The 19,291-nt window shown below is 39.4% G+C and overlaps 1 protein-coding gene and 1 pseudogene across 2 annotated transcripts in view; one reads left to right on the top strand and one right to left on the bottom strand.

The window, feature by feature from the left end:
- Dcaf6 (DDB1 and CUL4 associated factor 6) overlaps nt 1-19,291 on the bottom strand; it is a 107,162-nt gene that overhangs the window by 85,474 nt on the left and 2,397 nt on the right. The window lies entirely within an intron of this gene.
- On the top strand, nt 3,776-3,889 carry LOC127697975 (uncharacterized; annotated as a pseudogene).

The following is a 19,291-nucleotide window of genomic DNA, read 5'->3' on the forward strand; positions in this document are numbered from 1 at the left end:
CCACCATTCCTTCCAAAGTCAGAGGGAAGGGATTATACCACACATAACACAGTAAGCAGTATGAGCTTTAAATGCATGTGGGTCTCCTTGTCTCCCAAACCCACTCACCAACTCAGAGAAGTCTGAGTGGATGTTGTATATATAATAAATGGGTTTAGATTACAACTAAAGGACTGAGCTGAGGTCTTCTGCAAGAGCAAATGCTCTTAACCACTAAGCCATCTCTCTAGCCCTGGAAGATAAACTCATTTGAGTGGCACCATTCCATGGGCTTTGGTCTTAGACTTCATGAAAAGAAAGCTGGCTGAGCCATCTCCCCTGCTTCCTGACGTGGGTACAGCATACTCGGTGGGTACAGCATACTCGGTGGGTACAGCATACTCAGGTGGGTACAGCATACTCGGCAGTCACAAACCCCACACCATAAGCCTCCCTTCTCCCTTAAGCTGCTTTTGTCAGGGTATTTTATCACAAAAGACAGAGAATAATTAATACACATAGAAAACAGCCTTGTGCAAAGGTTCATTATTTTAGGCAAAGACAGAGTACCAGTGGAAGAGGGCATAAATTATCTATCTTTAATGGGTGGGGAAAGGCACCTTTCCATCTCTACAACAAATTTTTCATTCAATAATCAAAAGGAAATGTATGGTTACTGTGAACAGTTTTATCTCATTTAATCTAAACCAATGTTTCCCAGAATTCATCCTGGGTATGAATTCTATCATTAAACAGGATAGACAATCATATTTATATAGAATTTGGGAAGATGAAAGTAAAACACCATCAGTATTGGATTGTGTCTACACAAGGTTGGAACAGATGCTCTCAAAGCTCACAAATGTGGCTAGCTGTTGACTCACCTTGATAAAATGGCACAACTAGTCCTGTACCACTTTCCTGTGCAGCATCCTTTCTTCAAATACTGGGCCAACTGTACACTCAGATTAATAGCAAAGGACATATGGTTTTCCCCCTATGGAATGACTACATTGGTTACATTCTCTAAACTAATTAATGTCTGGCAGTCTATGTCCTCAAGAGATCTAGCTTGTGCTTATAATGGGGACAAATTCTATCATTAGACATGATAGACAGCCATGTTTACATAAAATTTGGAAAGATGAAAGTAAAACACCACAAATATTGGTATTCAATATTCAAGCTTGTCCTTGCTTCCTTCCACTTTACCCTTTCTTCCCTTTCCAAATGTGTTGGAGGATGGTTTTGTGCACTGTGTATTCAAAACTGATTTCTATGCCCAGAAATCTGGTTACAGTCCAGATGATGGCATGTCAATCATCTCCGGTCTCAATGCTATGTAAAGGTTGTTTCCATCACTTCTGGTTGGTTAATAAAGTACTGATCTGCCAACAGCTGGACAGAAGGATAGGGCAGGGCCACCATCTGATCCAGTCAGGGGGTCCCAAGGAGACCAGAGAGAAGATATGGAAAAGCCACATGGAGAAACCAGGATGAGATTTCGATGAGAAAGCAGCCAGGAGGCCACACATGAACCACAGCAAACTAGGGGCAAGACCAGAGAGCAAATAACAGGACATTTGGCTGGGGATTGAGATCAGAACCTGCCCAGCTTAGTGTGTGCAGCTTGTTAGTAAAAATACCATGTCTCTGTGTCTTTGTTCAAAAGCTAAAATGGGCTAGAGCTGGCACAGAAACACCCTACTGTTATTCAGGTACAAGAACAGAGAAAACCTCCTAAGAAATACTTTTACATAACTGCCTATTATATATAGCTGTCAAGTCCCAGAATCAGATACAAAGAGAACAACTTCACCAAAGCTCTTTAATGAGGTCCCACAATAATAAGGTCAAGACTCATCTTTGTGTATGCTTGTACCAGTTGTGCTGGTTAAGTTTTGTCAACAACACAAATCTTAAAAAGTCACCTAGAAAGAAACCTCAATTGAGGAACTGCCTCACTCATTGGCTTGTGGGATTATCTATGTAGCATTTTCTGGATTAAGATTGATGTAGGACAACCTAACTCACTGTAAGCCATGAAACCCACTGGCAAGTGGTTCTGGCTGTGTAAGAAAACTACTCTAAAAGCAAACTAAGGCATTTGCCATTGTTTCTTCTTCTCTTTATGACAGACTGCAACCTATAAGCCTGTCAGAACACAGTTCAGGAAGAGAGTTGTGTGAAACTTATGAGTGCTTGTGAGTACACTCCAAGAAAACAAGACAAGAGCCTTGTGACCTCAATTTCTTCAAAATATGGTATTATTCTTGGAATGTGTTTTTATCCTCCTCCCAGATGTAGCAGAGAGAACTGAGTTTACTTCATATTACTCAGTATTGCTTGCTATTGGTATTCAATTAAATGTATAAACTATCTTTTATGCGTCTCAATTGAATTTTTTTATTTTCTTTTTTTTCCCCACGTTTAGCTTATCCTTATGGTTGCATACAACTTGACCTCATGAGAACTTTACTCAGGTGACCTTTCTTAACCCTCAGAGTATAAATTGTTTGATGCTCTGAATAAAGTTTACTATTGCATGAGACTTTAGTCTGCCTCATTTATGAGTATCTACCTACATGTATGTAGATCTGTATGGTGCCTAAGGAAGCCAGAAGATGGTGTTATAGCCCCTAAGACTAGAGTTGCAGATGGTTGTAAGCTGCCCTATGGGTGCTAGGAATTGAATCTAGGTCCTGTGGAAGAGCAGCCTGTGATATTAACTGCTAAGCCATTTTTCTAGACTAAAAGAAAAAACTTAATATGCAAATTGTGTAAGGGAAACACTTTCCTAAGGGAAAAGAATATCAGCATACAACTTCTTGAGAAATATTTTTAAATATTAGTCACCTAAAATATTTTTAAATATTTCAAAATCTTGAGAAATATTTTTAAAACTCCTTGAACTACTAATGTGTGAGTTAAGTACAGATCAACAGAAGCAGCTATTCTGCTGCTGTTTTGCCTGGATAATTTTGTTGGGAGTCAGAGTTTCCCATAGGCCAGGCTGCCCTTCAACTCTACATAGCAAAGAATAATCTTAAACTACAGATCCTCCTTGTCTCTACCTCCCAAGCATGAGAATTATACACCTGAGCCACCCTAACCAGCTATGCAATCATACTTTTATTTAGTATCAATGAACATGTGAAAACTGAATTTAAACAGGACACTCTTCACAACTGCACTACAGAAAACTAAACTTTTCATTTAAACATAAACATAAAAAAACTCACATCATGAAAACTTTATTAAAGTACTAAATTAATGGAGTAACACATTATATTCATAGAGTACAAGACTCGGGATAATAAAGGTATCAGTTTCCCCAAATTCAACTTTAAGTCCATCAACAACTGTCAAAATTCTAGCAATGAATTTGGACATATAGATAAGCTTATATAGCAAATGATTTTGAAGAGGAGAAATTACTCTAGCCTGATGTTAAAGCACACTGTGTATAGAAACAAGACAGTACTATATTCCCATAGGGACATAAGAACAAATAAGAAAATTCAGAATCAGATACTTTTTGTGAAGGAAAAAGAGCCTTTTCAATAAACTGAGTGAGATACCCATTGTACAAAAATTAATTTTGAACTAAACTTTAGATACAAAAAGTAACTCACAGTGAAACCTAGATTGAAGTACAAAACTGTAAATCTTAAAAAAAAAAAACTCATAGTAAAAAAATTTTCAGGACACTCATAGTGATGAGTTCTTTGTGGCATTATACTAAAGTACAATCCATAAAAAAACAATGATAAACTGGAAATCAGTTTATTGCACCCCTCCCCCTAGAGGCATTGCAGGTATGGCTGCTGCATGTGGCAGAGGAGAGAGAGGCTATGTCTATGCTCAGTATTCTGACCAATAACATCTGAATGATGAGGAGGCTAACACTCTCTGAAAAAAGCCGGCCTGAGACAACCACCAATCCTGCACCCAGGCAGACTGCAACAGGCTTCCAGGATGAGACACAAGCTGGAATTAGAAGAACCATGGCTGTGGGCCCTGGGAAAACGGATGAGGGACTGTGAGCCAGAGAAAGACGACCCTCAGAAGGGGTCCCTTGGGCTCGCCAGGGGCGGAGCTAGTTCAAGATGACCACCAGACCAGCACCATAGGGCCTGGACAGAGCGCTAGCGAAAGATGACCTCCAGTCTGGTGTCCCCTAGACCTTGCCCAGTACCATAATGCAAGAGCGCAACACAGGACTCCTGGGACAACCCCAGATAGTCAGAGACCCCAGTGGCCACTAAAGGAAGCAAGTGGTGGGGAAATGAAAGAGAAACACAAGGATGTGGGCACAGTGAAGAGAGGCAGAACTGCAGACTCAAGGGTAGTGAGAAACATCCTGATGAAAGTAGCCAATGATGTCATCTGGGACCATGGCAAGGTCCTGTGCTGTCACCGGGGACCACGTCTGGGTCTGTGGCTCTGCAGCAGCAGAGGTCTGTTATCATCAAAAGCCAGGCAGACACCCTTTGGTCTGGGCTGCTGTCTGGGACATAGTGATGTTTGAGGACTGTGCAGAACTGGCCCCGCTCTTCACCTGGGCATCATGGGAGAGCTGGCTCTGGAGGCATGAGATCAAGAGAACTGACCCCACCCACACCGTGGGAGTTTTGGTTGAGCCAGCCACAAGGATACCAATGTGAGAAAGCTGGCCCTACCACTCATATCCCCTGTATAGGGGGATATATAGGCTTGGATAAAGGAGAAACATCTTTGTTCTTTGCCATCTGCAGCAGACAGGAGAGCTAGCCCTGGGGTCATGAGAGCGGGGGAGCTGGCTTTGCCTATAACCTGCTGCAGCACTTGGGAGAATAAGTGCTTCAGGGTCCTGAACCTCACCTGGGTATCAGTAGAGCTGGCCCTGGATGTGGAGGCTGCAGATGAGCTGTCCCCTCCCCAAGGGGGTCAGCCCAGGAGAGCCAGCCCTATCTTTGGTCTGCTGGGCGGAGGCCTGGAAGGAGGAGAGACACACCCTCCTCCCCTCTCTCATTCTTGGCCTCATCTCTATGGCAAGTGGGAGAGCTTGTCCCAGGGTCATGAGAGCAGGAGAACTGACCATTTCTCTCACCTGTTGCAACACTCAGGAAGATAGGCCCTATACCTCTCCTGGACAGCAGGGTAGAGCTGGCTCTGTTGGGGAAGTCGCTGGTGAGCTGGCCCCAGGGATATGAGAGTCAGTGTGAGAGTAGGAGAGTCTGTGGGCTGATCATCTCAGGTATCTCTCAGGCCCAGATCCAAGGCTATGAATTGAGCCACTCCAACATCTATCTACCCCATTGATGAACTGCTGGAGTGCATGAAGGGTCCCACCCTTCAGGTCCAAAACTACAGGATCTCCATGACACAGGGCAACAACAGGATATACAAGAGAAACCCCAGTGAGGTTTCGGTACTGATAGAGTAGCAGAAGTCAGAGGCCTCGATCCAGTCCAACTAGTCATTGTAATGAATATTTGCAAGCGAAGAAGTATGGGCAAAAGATTATACTGTGGGACACACTGTGACTGACATACTACAACTTCCACATACGAATGTTTTTCCTCTTTTGGGTGAAGGGCAGAGATAAGGGGAGCATAGAACTAGAGTGCATGATGTGAAATTCACAAAGAACCAATAAAAAGTTTTTTAAAAAACAAACAACAAAAAAGTTCCTATAACAGAATAAAAGAAATGTTACCAAAAAGAAAAGGAAAAAGGAAAGGCGTATGTAACCAAGAACCAGAATCTAAAATACATGAAGGACTTTAAAACGCAACAACCTCAATGCTGCTGTTGCTGCTGCAATTGTTCTCTAGCACTATGCACAAGTCTGGCTCTCTCCACAAGACAGCGGGGAAACAAATTAGAAAGTTTATACCATGTCTTGCACAAAGCAGACTGCCTACAAATCCACCAGAGGGCAAGCACACAGGGAACAACGGCTCTTCACTACAGGAGCAAGTGAACTCCATCATTTCTGGCCTGGAACAGCATTCTGTAAACTGGATGCTATCAGAAGTCCCTATGTCCATTGAACTTCTAGCTCTGGCATGAAAAATCACCCAGGACTTCTGCACTTGCAGCACACAACCACTAGTGCTGTACAGGAAGCACGTGAGGTCTATCTGGTTGGCCTTTTTAAAGTTACCAACTTGTCAAGCTATTCAAGCCAAGTGAGATCACAGATGTCATCTAACACACTGTACTACTGAGAATGTGCTTGAGAATCTATGGTGGGGCTAGAAAATAGACTACCTGGTAAAGACACGAGGCACCAGGATTGAGAGCCTGAGTTTAATCCCTGAAAACTAACACACAAAAGGCAAGAAATGACTGCTGAAAAGCTGTCCTTTGATTTCTGTACACATGCTACTGCACATGTACACAAGACACAGAGGATCTCACTGTGTAGCCCTGACTACCCTGAAACTCACTATTATGGGGACTAGACAGATGCTCAAACTAGACAGATGCTCCTGACCCTGCCTACCAAGTGTGGGGATCAAAGGCGTACATCCAAATAGCTTTGTCTTAACCCCAAATTAGAAACAACCCAACTATCTAAAAACATGAACAGATAAACATTTATACTCAATATTAAAAATGAATAAATTATTGATGTACATAATTTAGATGTATTTAAAGACAATTACACCAAGTAAAAATCTAATCTGAAATACTAAATATCATTTATAAGGTTACACACATTGTGTATCTAAATAATATTGTTCTTCTTTTGAGATAGATGTCTATTTGTCTAGGTCGGTCTCAAACTTGCGAACTTAAATATTCCAGCTGCTTATTCTCCTAGGTAGTTTAGAATATAGTCATGTGCTACAATAACCAATATATGACATCTCTGAAGTGACAAAACTCTGTGTTAAGAACAGAATTGTGGTTATCAGTGTTACAGTAGTAAAGAAAGGGTAGAAAAAGGGTGGCACAAATGACCCATGTGGTAGAATTTTATGTTTTAACCACATTAATCTATAATTAGCAATCTAAAATTAACATTTATCTGTCAAAATAAATATTAGACTACCTTGCATGGAACTAAACAGATACATATAAATGAATTCATGTTAACATTACAAAATCTGAATTAGGAATGTGAAATCTGTCACTTTCCTGATTGTTATATTTCAAAAGAAATTACTATTGGGGTACTGGTTAAAGGGTATATGGTATATAGCTTTCTATTACTAATTTTTAAAAATGTTTTAATTTTACATGGTTTTGGCTGCATGCATATCTGTGTACCATGTGTGTGTCTTGTGCTAGCAGAGGTCAGAAGAGAGTATCAGATGCCCTCAAACTGGCAAGAGATGGTTGTGAGTCACGATGTGGGTAGAAAGGATTGAACCTGTGTCTTCTGGAAAAGCAGCAATCAAGCTCAATCACTGAACCATTTTGCCAGTCCCAAATGTTCTATTATTTCCTATAACTGCATATGAGTAAATTATTTTCTTAAAATATAGTTTTTAACTTAAAAAATATTTACCACTGAGAAAATGCCAAGCCCAGATGTCTTCAATGATTTAAAGAAAGGTACTTTCAACCTTATACAAAATCAGAAAACCAGACCATCATTCTAGTATAAAAACTAAGCACATTAAAACTATAAACTAGCATCTATAAACACAGCTTAAAACTCACTGAAACTTAAAACATAAAAAAGGATAATTTGCTATAATAATAGGAATTCAGAAATCAAATATTGGTTCAAATTAATCCAAAAACCCAATTTTAATCAGTGGGAAAAATTCCAAAACATTTTTAACTTTATTATTGTGTGTATGGTATGCATGGGGGCAGGTCTATGCTATGGTGTACAAGTGAGGTCAGATAACTTTTTTTTGTAGTTTTTTATTTTAATTTTTACTTTTTATTATTTTCAACACTATATATTTTATACCAATCATAAAAATGGGCATGTTATTAAATGAACATAAAAAGATAAAGTCTTTTTGTTTGTTTTGTTTTTAGTAGAGCTTAAAATCTTGGCTTTTCCGCCGGGCGGTGGTGGCGCACGCCTGTAATCCCAGCACTTGGGAGGCAGAGGCAGGCGGATTTCTGAGTTCGAGGCCAACCTGGTCTACAAAGTGAGTTCCAGGACAGCCAGGACTACACAGAGAAACCCTGTCTCGAAAAAACGAAAAAAAAAAAAATCTTGGCTTTTACTGTGGTACAAACCCAAAATAATAAGTATTTTTAGACATTGGAGTTCATTGTAATAAGGCTGTACTTCAATGTTCCTCATATCACCAACATGTAGCTAAGCTAAGTAACAGTAGCTAAGCTAAGACTTGACAGTTCTGCTGTGCCAAGGAATGAATTGTAGGCACAATTATTTAGATACAGATTTCCTGCTATGGTCAAAGCTATTTGACTTGAGTGATTGTCATCATTCTCAACCCACAGGGAACAAGTTACATTCATTTAAGAAATGGTATGCCGGGCAGTGGTGGTGCATGCCTGTAATCCCAGCACTTGGGAGGCAGAGGCAGGCGGATTTCTGAGTTCGAGGCCAACCTGGTCTACAAAGTGAGTTCCAGGACAGCCAGGACTACACAGAGAAACCCTGTCTCGAAAAAACGAAAAAAAAAAAAATCTTGGCTTTTACTGTGGTACAAACCCAAAATAATAAGTATTTTTAGACATTGGAGTTCATTGTAATAAGGCTGTACTTCAATGTTCCTCATATCACCAACATGTAGCTAAGCTAAGTAACAGTAGCTAAGCTAAGACTTGACAGTTCTGCTGTGCCAAGGAATGAATTGTAGGCACAATTATTTAGATACAGATTTCCTGCTATGGTCAAAGCTATTTGACTTGAGTGATTGTCATCATTCTCAACCCACAGGGAACAAGTTACATTCATTTAAGAAATGGTATGCCGGGCAGTGGTGGTGCATGCCTGTAATCCCAGCACTCTGGGAGGCAGAGGCAGGCAGATTTCTGAGTTCGAGGCCAGCCTGATCTACAGGGTGAGTTCCAGGACAGCCAGGGCTATACAGAGAAACCCTGTCTGGAAAAAGTGAAATCCAAAAAAAAATTTAAAAAAAAAAAAGAAAAAGAAAGAAAGAAAGAAAGAAAGAAAGAAAGAAAGAAAGAAAGAAAGGAAGGAAGGAAGGAAGGAAGGAAGGAAGGAAGGAAGGAAGGAAGGAAGGAAGGAAGGAAAGAAAAGAAAAGAAAAGAAAGAAAAAAGAAAAGAAAAAAAAGAAAAAAAGAAAAAAAGAAAAAAGAAATGGTGTATATATTAAGATGGTCTATCCATGAAGTCATTCATCAACTGTTTCAATGAAGAATAGTTCTGCTTGGAGGGTGGCACAGACATTAGATGAGGGTAAGATTCCAGTTCATTGGCTATGATGATGTTGAAAAGCATTCATCTCAGAAAAAGAGTAACTTATAAGGTCATCTTCTTCAAAATTGATATAATAATTTAAAAAAAATCAAGCAAAACATTCAGTTTCAGTCTTCTTTGTTCTCTTACAAGCAACCTCCCAAACTGTCTACATTTCTTTTAGCTGTATAAATAATTTTGAAGTATGTAAGCTGTTCTGAAAACCATAGTATAGTGGAAAAAAAAAAACATCAAATAAACAATCCTACTTATAGAGAGGCTAAGATAGGAGAAACATGATTTCAGGATCATGTACACTATCACATACAAACAAGCAGAAAGTGCATATGGATTGTACAATATTGGACATATCTCTCCAGTTACCAAATTAGAGAGCCAATTGGGTGACAGCCAACAAATTTCTAATTCCTCATATTTTTGAATTTCAATCGAGTAGGATATGTTGGTAATATTAATTCATATTAAGAGATATTAAGAAAAAGTGATTGTTACATCCTGTTATTTTTGTTGCTAGAGGTGGAATTATGTTTGTGTGGGTTTGTTGAAAGATTACGTTCTTGCATTTTCTAGGGTGTAGTTTCCCTTATGTTGGTGTTTTCCATCTATTATCCTTTGTAGGCCTGGATTTGAGGACAGATATTGTGTAAACTTGCGTTTTGTCATGGAATATCTTGTTTTCTCCGACTACAGTGATTGAGGGTTTTGCTGGGTATAGCAGCCTGGGCTGGCATATGTGTTCTCTTAGCATCTGTATGACATCTGCCCAGGATTTTCTAACTTTCATCGTCTTTGGTGAGAAGTCTGGTGTAATTCTGATAGGCCTGCCTTTGTATGTTACTTGACCTCTTTCCCTTACTGCTTTAATAGTCTTTGTTTAGTGCATTTGGTGTTTTATTATGTCACAGGAGGAATTTCTTTTCTGGTCCAGTCTGTTTGGAGTTCTGTAGGCTTCTTATATGGTCATGGGCATCTCTGTAGGTTAGGGAAGTTTTCTTCTATAATTTTGTTGGTATGTCCTGGCCTTTTAACTTGGGAATCTTCACTCTCTTCTATACCTATAGTCCTTAGGTTTGGTCTTCTCATTGTGTGCTGGATTTCCTGAATGTTTTGGGTTACAAGCTTTTTGCTTTTTGTGTTTTGACTATTGTGTCAATGTTTTGTATGGTATCTTCCACACCTGAGATTCTCTTTTCTCTTGTATTCTGGTGATGTTTGCATTTATGACTTCTGACCTCTTTCCTAGGTTTTCTAGCTCCAGAGTTGTCTCACTTTGTGATTTCTTTGTCTCTAGTTCCATTTTTAGATCCTGGGTGGTTTTGTTCATTTCCTTCGCCTGTTTGTATTTTCCTATAATTTTTTATGGGATTTTTATGTTTCCTCTTTAAGTGCTTCTATCTGTTTACCTGAGTTCTCTTGGATTTCCTTAAGGGAGTTATGTCCTTCTTGAAGCCCTCTGTCATCATTATGAGAAGTGATTTTAGATCTGAATCTTGCTTTCCTGGTGTAGGGTATCCAGGACTTGCTCTGGTGGAAGAACTGGGTTCTGATGATGCCAAGTGACCTTGGTTTCTGTTGCTTATGCTCTTACACTTGCCTCTTGCCATCTAGTTATCTCTAGTGATACCTGCCTTCACTATATCTGACTGGAGCCTATCTTTCCTGTGATCCTGGTTGTGTCAGAACTCCTCAGAATCAAGCTGTCTCTGTGATCCTGTGATCCTAAGATCCTGGGTGTATCCAAACTCCTGGGAGTCAAACTGCTTCTGGGACCCTGAGATCCTGGTGTGACCAAGGTCCTGGGATCCTGGGTGTGTAAAAGCGCCTGGGAGTGGACCTTGCTCTGGGTGTTGTGGGACTGGCTATAGAGTTTTCGCCCAAGGTCTGCTCAGGGCACAGGCCCAGACAGGAAGGAACCAATGCCACTGGTCTGGCAGAGTTCCTCTGTGCCTGGGTCCCTCTGGTCCCAGTAACTCCGGTTGTGGGGACAGATGTTGTATCTTCCTCACCTCTGATCCTATGATCCTGGGTGTGTTAGAGCTCCTGGGAGTCCAGCTTCCTCTGGGTGTTGTAGATCTGGCTGTGGAGTTTGCCCAGATAACAACTTTATGAAGTTGTTTTCTGCTCCTACTTCTATGTGGGTTCTGAGAACTGAATTCAGATCATCATTGGGCAGCAAGACCTTTACCCACTGAGCCATCATGCCAGCCTCCAAATAACTTTTTAAAAATTGTATTTACTGGCTTTTTTTTTTCATGTTTTGATCATATTTTCCCCTATCGCAACTCCTCCTAAGTTCTCCCCATCTCCCTACATCCATCATTTTTCTCAAAAGTAAAATAAGATTAAAATGACTAAAAATGCCAAACCAACCAAACAAGAATACACAAGTAACATGAAACTGGATTGTGTTGGCCAACTCCGCCTGAGCACGGGCCTTTCCTGGAGTGTGGTTGATATACATACCCAGTGTCTCTTCATTAGAGAAAAAATGATTTTCCCTTTCCCAGTAGGTATCAACTGCAAATGGCTTATTGATTAGGGATGACACTTTGTCCAAAAAAATTTTTTTTCTGAAAAAAAATAGAAAAGTCTGACAAAATAAGTGCCCAGTTGTGATCAATGTCTTAGCAATCTAGTAATATAAGAGTTTCCTAATCTGAGGATAAACTACAAAAATCTATAGCCAACAACACATTTAACAAAGATAATCTTTTACATTCATATTTATGGTGTGTTTTGCCATCATGTATATGTATGTATGTATGTATGTATGTATGTATGTATGTATGTATTTGTGTATGTATGTATATATCGTGTGTGCAATGTCCATGGAGGCTAGGAAAGCCATGAGAACCCTTAGAACTAGAGTTACAGACAGCTGTGATGTGACATGTAGGTACTGGGAAATGAGCCTGCATCTTCTGCAAGATGAGTAAGTACTCTGAAACCTGTTGTTCATCTCCCCACCCCAACCCTTCACCATTGCACCCTCCACGTGCTTTTGTTCTTTTTTGCAGGAATGGGGTTTGAACCCAGAGCCTTGCATGTGATGGATAAGTGCTCTCCCACAGAGCTACATCTAACCCCTGACAATCTTTTTTAAAATCAGGAATGAAGGCTAAAGAGAAGTTTCCGTGGTTACCAGTACTTGTTGCTCTTGCAAAGGTCCTGGTTTCAGTTCCTAGCACTCACATGGTGGCTCATTGCCTCTGTAACTCCAGTTCCAGGATAGTCAATCAGAAAATATCTCCATGTATACCAGGTATGCCGTGATAACCACTCATAAAAACAGAATACTCATATGCATAAGTATTTTTAAAAAATTATGGAAATAAGATAATTGTATTAGTTAAGGTTTCTATTACTGTAAGAAAACACTGTGACCAAAAGCAACTTGAGGAAAGAGTTTATTCAGCTTATAATTCCATAATACAGTTGACCACTGAGAAAAGTCAGGGAAGGAAATGAAGCAGAAGCCACAGAGGAATGCTGTGTACCAGCTTGCTCCTCATTGTTCAGTTTGCTTTCTTATGCATCCCAGGGACAGCAGCACCCAGAATGGACTACATCCTTTCATATCAGTCAGTAATGATGGAAATGTCCCAGAGTTGCCTACAAGGCAATCTGATGAAGGCATTTTCCCAACAGATGTTCTGGTTTGTATCAAGCTTAACAAAAATTAACTGACCCTGTGTCAAGCAACAATATCCTCTCTCATATCTACAATCAACTTTTTGAGCCTTACCCAGAGCAATTAAATAAAAGAATACAGGTTTTTTAAAAAGTTGAATTAAACTTAATATGTAGTAACATAATCATCTACATAAAATTTCAAAAAAATCTGAAAGAAAAAAATTACACAAATTAATAGCTATGTTTTAATTGTGGTTCAAGATATAAGACAAAGTGTTTTTATTTTTCTAAGCCCATTCCAGAGCTGGAGCTATAGCTCAGTGAAAGCTTACATAGCATGAAATGAAGCCCTGGGCTGAATCCCCAACACAGCAAAACCCAAAACTACTGAATCATCGAATACCAAAATAAAGAGATAGACTAGAATCAGAGTTTGAAAGATTCAATACTAGAAAAATGAAAGTTCTCCAGACATAATATAGATTGAACACTGTACTGGCTGGTTTTGTGTGTCAACTTGACACAGGTTGGAGTTATCACAGAGAAAGGAGCCTCTCTTGAGGAAATACCTTCATGAGATATAGCTGTAAGGCATCTTCTCAATTAGTGATCAAGGATGGGAGGGCCCATTGTGGGTGGTACCATCCCTGGGCTGGTAGTCCTGAGTTCTATAAGCAAGCAAGCTGAGCAAGCCAGTAAGTAACATTACTCCATGGCCTCTGCATCAGCTACTTCCTGACCTGTGTAAGTTCTAGTCCTGACTTCTTTTGGCGATGAACAGCAATGTGGAAGTGTAAGCTGAATAAACCCTTGCCTCCTCAACTTGTTTCTTGGTCATGATGTTTTGTGCAGGAATAGAAACCCTAATAAGACAAACACAAAACAGCAAGTCTTTTGTTGTTGTTATTGTTTTTGAGAAACTGACAAGCTACAAGTTTATTGATGATGTTGGTGATTTTGAGACAAGGCTTTGCTATGTAGACCCAACTGACCTGGAAATGTAAACTAGGCTGGTTTCAAACTTGCAGCAATCCTCCTGTCTCTGTCTCCTAAGAGCTAGGATTATCAATGTGCATCACAAGCCAGGACAGACAAGGTGTTTTAAAATTGTATATGAAAATGGAAAGAGCTCAAAATAGCCTGGGAAATTTTGAAGAGACAAGGACCAAGTGTCACATGATACTAGAGAACAGAGGATCCCTTTAGCAGGATCTTAGAATTACTGATAATTTAAAAAACAGATTCATAGGCATTAATTGAAGCTGGGCAGGGGGAAGGGGGAACCACACCTATGTAAAAATGATTCTACAAAGCTGACTGATTAGAATGTCCTGACTATGGAAGAGTTGGAACGCTGCAGATCTTGAGTCTGGCTATCTTAGGCTACTTTTAACCCCTTATGAGGCACCCATTGCTCACCACTGTGTCTGACCTACATTTTTGCAGCTATCAGGCAAAACCTTTGGAATATATAAACTTAAAAAAAAAATCATGTTTCCAGCAACTCCAAAGCTAAGAATGTTAACTGGATAACATTCATAACCTAAAGTGTAGAATTTCTCCCTTTGCTATAATCCACCCACTTTTTTTTTCACCAATGAATTTGGAAAATGCCTTGATTTCTAACTCCTTTTATTTAATGGCCATACAAGTCCATATTACTGCTTCTACACTGGAGCATCTACATTGTAATATGTTATTCAGAGCAACTTGAATCTGTGTTCCCAGGCATAGTCATTTATATTTGGCCCAGAATAAACAATCTCTTTTTCCTTTGAGTTAGAGCTCTGTCTTGCACTGAGAGAAGAAAATGAAAGACAATTGTACTAGAGTTTGAGAAATAAAATGGGGCATGCAAACTGGAGATCACAACAGCTGCCAAAAGATGAAAAATAAGAAAAAGGAAAACTGTATTTTCTGAATAGATATCAAGAAATCAGACAGGCTCAGCATTGGTAGTCTGTAGCAGTCCCACGGGGGAGGTGGAGGGTGTGTTTAGATGGAGATCTTCAAAGAGTGAAAATGCCCAAGTCAGACAGCAGAAAGCAGGCAGACTGAACATCACAGGTCTGTAAGCAACTTAACCCCAGACGGGAGTTACTGGAGAACAAGGACAATTCTTATTAAGGGGAGAGATATTTCTCCCCATCTTATTATGTCTTATATATCACTGTTTTCTGGGCTCAGCCTGGGTTCAGGCTGTCCTCTTGGGATTGACTATAAAATGATTTTTCCCATTATAGGAGATCTCAGCACTGCTTGGGCAAGGAAAGTTCCTGATAGCCACATAGAAGAGTAGTATCAACTCTAAACAAGCCATTTGTAAATTTACAGATCATCAACCAGGCTAATGTGCTAGAGAGTATCACTGTGTTAATATTCATGTATCAAAGGGGTTTGCAAACTTGGGACCACCTTTTGCATGAAAAAAGATCTTACGGATCAAAAACCATACTTTTACCCAAAGAATCTGACATAGTTATTGTGCAGTTTGAATGGTCATGGCCTCCATGGGCTCATATATTTGGATGCTTAAGCCATGGAGGAGTGGAAGTATTTGGGAAAGATTAGGCGGTGTGGCCTTTCAGGAGTAAATATGGCCTTGTAAATATTGCAACTCTGTGGGTAGGCTTTGAGACTTTAAAAGCCCCCCCCCCACCTGCTCCCTAGGAATTAGGATGCAAAGCTCTTATTTACAGCTACAATGCCATGCCTGTCTACTTTCCATTAAGATGATTATGGACCAACCTTCTAATTAACCCCAAATTAAATGTTTCCTTTTGTAAGACACTCCTTGGTCATAATATCTCTTCACAGCAATAAAATAGAAACTAAGACAGAGTTACGCATTATTTCCTAAAAGGTGCCAGGGAAGCAGTCAGCTGCAAATGGTCATTTTATTCCATTCTCTCTTCCCTTCATTTCCTATCACACACTAAGCCCATTTTTAACAGTAACTATAAACAATAAAGTACTGGCACAAAGACAGAAACTTAAATCAATGAATGTGGTAGAGAAATTGACTTGAACATATATGGTTAATTGATTTTCAGCAAAGTGGGAAAGACTTTTCATAAACAGTGGTGGATCAATTTTACATTCATAAGTGAAGAGATGAAACTTGATTCACATCATAGCACATATCAAAAATGAACTCTAAATTGTTCAAAGTGTTAAATATATGAGATAAGATAGAAAACTTCCAAGGAACAAGAAAATAGCAAAATATTTCGTGACCTTGGATTATGCAAAGATTCTTAAGCAGAATACAAAAGTTTCAAAATATTAAACTATAAATATTGTTACGAATAATGTTTGGAAAACACTGTTAAAAGACAGATGTATAATAATAGTTCCAGGCCATCCTTGGATTACATGAGACCCTGTCTCAAGAAAGTAAGAGCAGGATAAAAAGGAACAGTCCACAGAATGGGAAGGGTTTGGAGAGAAGGGCAAGAGAGGGGAGGCAGGAGAGAGGGAAAGAGGGAAGGAGAGAAAAGAGAAACAAGAAAGGAGTGCAGGGACAGGTTAGGAGAGGTAAAAGGGGAAGGAAGACTTTAGGAAAAGAAAACAGCACCAAGCATGGTGGCAATACACCTATAATCTCAGCATCTGGAAAGTAGTTTCACATCAGCCTAGTCTATAGAAGGGAGAGACCATATCTTAAAAGACCAAAAATAAAATTAAAAAATAAAGGAGAAAAAAGACAAGACAAACAGAGGAGAATGTATATTAAAACAAGCAAACAAACCTATCTGACTTTAATCTCAGCATTCAGGAAACAAGAGGCAGGTGGAGCTCAGCGAATCTAAGGCCACCTTGATATATACATATTGAGCCACAGGCCAGCCACAGCTACATAGTGAGCCTGTCTCAAAAAGTAGAATACAATAAGTTTTCTAATCTATTTACTTAAGGACTTGTACCAAAATGTACACATAGATGTATAAATAAAAAATGTTTAAAAGGTAACCTTCACATTTAACTAATGTACATGAATGCAAAATAAAGCAAAAGGATAGACTGTTAGCTATTAGAAAAATGCAAACTGAAGCAATATACTTTTATACACCTCTTACCAAAAAAAGCTAAAATTAGATCTGGAGAGATGGTGTGACAGTTAAGAGCATTTATTGCTTTTACAGAAGTCGGTTTGGTTTCCAGCACCTACATGGTGATTCCCAACTAGCCTTAACTCCACTTCTAGGCACTCTTCTGACTTCCACAGGTACCAGGCCCAAATGTCAAAGAAACTTGAATACGTGCACAAAGAACATTCATGGGCATAAAATAAATCTTAAAAGGGGGGAGGATCTTACATTAGAAAGAGTAAGTAAGGCAAATATTGACAAGAGCTGGAGCCTGCACACCAAGTGGAAATGTGGTATAGTGTAAATTATGTTGAACAAAGCTAAATACATTATACAACCCAGCAATCTTACTGATTTACCCAAGAAGTGAAGAATTGTGTCTTCAAACACTATTAAATAAAACCTACCTTATTTTTCCCAAGGTATAAGTGAAAGTTCACTATTTATAGCTTCTTTGTAAATGCTCACCAGTGTTTTTTAAAGAATTTTGTGGTTTTCTTTGTATGCCCTCTATGTTCCTCAAGCTGGCCTTAAACACAGTGGTACCCTGCTGCCTCTGGCTTCCATAAATCTGGGATTATAAGTAACCAGATTAGAAAAGCATCTTTGAAAAAAGCAAACACCACAAACAAAACCCTCATTTGTTGTATTTAGGATAAGGAATGGGTCACATTGCATGTGTGTGGATCAGAGGACAAAATAGGGAGTTGCTTCTCTCCTACTGTATCAGTCCCAGGAATCTAATTCAGGATGGCCTTACTCCCAACCATTTTACTGCCTCATTTTGGTTTTGGTTCCATTGATTTTTTTTTTCAGACAGGGTCTCATCTCACTCTGGAATATATATATATATGTATATGTATATGTATATGTATATATATACATACATACATATATATGTATATATACACACACACATATATATATACATACATACATACATATATATAGACAATCCTACCTCAGCGCCCTAAATGCTGGGATTATGTGTAAGCTACCATACCTGGCATGTGTATATAATATAAGCATGTTATGTCTACCTGTCTGTATGTGTGGGACACCAGCCAATCCGTGAAGGCCAGAGGACATAGAGCACTCTCTCTCCCTTTATTCCTTTGAGACAGGATCACTTGCTAAAGCTTGAGCTTTCAGTTCAGCTAGACTGACATGACGGTCATTGAACCCAGTCATGTTCCTGTCCCCAGCCCCTACCCCAGCTTTTCACAAGGACACTGGAGACCCAAATTTGGTCCCCTTGCTTGTACAGTAAGCACACTTACTCAACTAAACCATCTCTCCAGCCCACCCATTCTATCCTTTTTGTTGTTTTAAATAATTTGTCTCCTGTACTCCAAGCCCAAGCTGGCCCAGCACTCCTTAATCCCCCTGACTCCGCCCCCCCCCCCAAGTACTAGAGGTATGAGTCACCATACCCAATTGGAATTTTTAAAATTGCCTTTGTTTTTTAATTTTCAGAAAGGGTCTCATGAACTCCAGGCTGGCCTCGAACTCTTTATCCTCCTGTCTCCACCTCCAGAGTGCTAGAATTACAAGCTGACACCTCCACACCCAGTATGTGGGGCTAGGAATGGAACCCTGGGCTTCCTGCATGCTAGGCAAGCACTCTTATTAAGTGAACTACATCCCCAGTACCTAATCTTCACACACACAGAATGGACAGTGAAGATAGTAATCCTGTTTGTGTGTTGTAGGAAGTCAGTGAATACATTAGAGACATTATCTAAAAAAAAACAAAAAAAAAACAAAAACAAAAACAAAAAAAAAAAAACAAAAAAAAACAACAAAAAACAACAACAACAAAAAAAAAAACTGGTAATTTTGCCAGAGTTTTCTCTCCTTGTTTGGCTCCCAAGGAAGTTAATGGAACCTTTGTGTTTTGTTTCTTAAGTATCAAAACCTCCATAAAAGTGAACATTCCAGTTTGAATGTTACTTAGCAGTAATTCATTATTAGGAATGCAAATAATAGAAACCTATTAGGAGAAAATGCAAATTACAATACTCTAAACAATTATGCTTAAATCTGCTTATCTTTAAGAAATCAACTAATTTTCTAAGTTCCTTGTAGTTGGAATTTAAAAGTTTTTTTTTTTTTTGAAACAATTTCACTAAATATCCTTCAAACTCTCAGCAGGTCTCTTTCCTCATTAAAAAAAGGCTTTAAGAGAAAGGTCATTCCCACCCTCCCACACACACAC

This window comes from Apodemus sylvaticus, chromosome 12, assembly GCF_947179515.1.
Source record: "Apodemus sylvaticus chromosome 12, mApoSyl1.1, whole genome shotgun sequence".
NCBI classification, from domain to species: Eukaryota; Metazoa; Chordata; class Mammalia; order Rodentia; family Muridae; genus Apodemus; species Apodemus sylvaticus.